Below are 2,398 nucleotides of genomic sequence, written 5' to 3'. Positions count from 1 at the left end.
TCACAACTACCAACTTTATAATTTGAAATATAGAAAATAATCCAATGATTATAAAATTGGATAATAATCTTAATTTATTTCAAATTCAATTAATCGAAACTTGCTTTAATTTTCTTTAATAAAAAAAATTTCTGAAATTAAAGCTATAGAAATACTGAATTTGAAATTAGCTAATGATAGCCCTTTTTCAAAAGTTTTGGGTCTTACATCTTGGATAGGTGAGTTGAGCAAGATATTTATCTTAGGAGATAATTCTTCAATCAGTACATCCTCATCATGTTTTTCCACTACTTGCTCCTTGATGGAATCAGTATTAGCTTCAAAATTATCCAACCCAAGAACTTTAGATTCTTTCTTAGTAGTAGAAGATTCTGGACCAATAACAACATCATTTGGCACAGCAACAGATGAAGCACCTTTAACAATGGAACACTCTCTAACAACAGAATCACACTTGGTGACCTATTTCCCCTACAAAAATAACATTTAAAATAACAAAAAAAAATTAATGAGCACACTTAACAATAATAAGCAAACAAAAGCACACATAGGTTGACTCAATTTTAAAGATAAGATGATACCTTATGGGGAGTGGCTTCATCATCAGCATCATAGTTGGGCAACTCAAACATAGCAATTATAACCACATCATCGTAGACCCTCCTCACTCGAAAGGTACCAAAGTATTTATCAACACCAACAGGTTTAGTATCAACCTTTAGAAGAACTTTCTTTCCAATAAAATCTTTGAACATAATAGGGTGTGTATCTCCACAAATCACCTAATTAAACCCATGAAATAATGCATTAAAATGAGAATTAGACATAAACAAAGTATAATTATAATTAGCACAATCACAAGTAACTACAAATATCAATGAGCAAGCAAGTAGATGCTCTTACACTTGCATCTTTTTGTACTTCGGTAAAGATTTCAGCACAAGATTTCTTCAATAAATAAGAAGCCTCACGGTCAAATAGAACAAAGATACCATCTCCAGTTTGATCTTCCACTGATATCTTAATTCGAAATCTAATACATTAAAAAACACAAAGAATACTTTCAAGAACTTGGATAAAAGCAAACAAATTCGTACCAAACAGCCTCAGCATAAAACTATGCATATCAATAATGAAATATATTTATGAACATACCTAGGAGTAACATTAGTCACATGATGGACACAAAAATCACAATAATAAACACCACCTTGGGGTTGAATAGCTTTGCCACAGACACAAGTAGAATACCACCAAGGTCCTTCTTCAACAATATATCTTATGATACCAAAGATAATAAAAGAGCCTTCCTATAAATTTAAACTTGGGAAATCAGCACACACATTTTCATCCACAAGTATCATTTATATAGAATTAGGAACTTCAGCATTCCCAAATGAAGGAACAGTCCACATCCTTATAACCCTGACTTTCAGTCTCCAAGCCTCTCTTGGAAGCTGCATCTTTGATATGATATCAAATGCAGGAGGCATGACAACATAGTTTGAACAATAGAATAAGAAAATAAAATCAGAATAAGTAAACACTTTCCAGAACACTCTTAAAGCATGGAAGTAATGCAGCAGACTTGTGAAACTTAGCATCCAATTTATAGACAGAGAAATGAAACCAATTCAGGATTTAAATTCAAAAATTTGAACCATGGAGGGAAAAAAATAAAAGATCATTGTGTATATAACACTCACTTTGAAATCAATCAAAAGTGGAATTGATATATTCATTCGATGGTATATTTCTTAAGGGAATAGATACATATAAGGACCAGGCTAGAAAGAAGGATGAGCACTGATGATGAGGCAAAATAGTATGAATGACCATCACATCATAAAAAATTTGACAGAAATCAACACCTACCAAAGTCTAACGCTATCCACTACACCATAAATCATGACAATGCACACATCATGACAGCAATTTATATAAATATATTATTACAACCTGTAAACAAAATCTTATTTTGCAAATAATAAAGACTGGAAGAACTCATATTCATATATGTTACAGTGACCTTATAAATAGAGGAAGTATCTAAGTTAGTAAGAAGGACAGCTGTCCTAACATGACCAATATAATTTATCAACCATTTCCATTAACATCCATAAGTAATAGGTTTGACTGAGAACAGAATCTTGTATCCCAAATTTAGATCAAATTAGCATTTAGATTATTCGGAGTCGCTGCTGATGATGACTTGAGGAAAAAGAAAATGACAATTTGAAATCGGAAGTTTGAACCATAAACAAATAAAGCTCAATAAGTAACAAATAAACCAGTAGAAATATGAAAAAAAAAAAAGAAGATTTCCATAGCAAATAAGGGATGACCACTGATTTAGGGAAGGAAGAGTGTGACTAAGCATGATTTGATGAGGATTTTG

The 2,398-nt window shown here is 31.8% G+C and overlaps 2 long non-coding RNA genes across 2 annotated transcripts; one reads left to right on the top strand and one right to left on the bottom strand.

The window, feature by feature from the left end:
- On the bottom strand, positions 392 to 1,281 carry LOC107634553. Its single transcript, XR_001618973.2, has 3 exons — positions 1,156 to 1,281; positions 582 to 782; positions 392 to 471 (listed from the first exon to the last, which is right to left on the bottom strand). It is a non-coding gene; the product is annotated as an uncharacterized LOC107634553 (long non-coding RNA).
- LOC110270241 lies at positions 1,406 to 1,818 on the top strand. The gene is made up of 2 exons (XR_002359548.1): positions 1,406 to 1,435; positions 1,516 to 1,818. It is a non-coding gene; the product is annotated as an uncharacterized LOC110270241 (long non-coding RNA).

The sequence above is a fragment of the Arachis ipaensis genome, chromosome B03 (genome assembly GCF_000816755.2).
Source record: "Arachis ipaensis cultivar K30076 chromosome B03, Araip1.1, whole genome shotgun sequence".
Classification (NCBI taxonomy): Eukaryota; Viridiplantae; Streptophyta; class Magnoliopsida; order Fabales; family Fabaceae; genus Arachis; species Arachis ipaensis.
The sequence above is the reverse complement of the archived record's forward strand: the minus strand, read 5'-3'. Positions and strand labels throughout refer to the sequence as shown.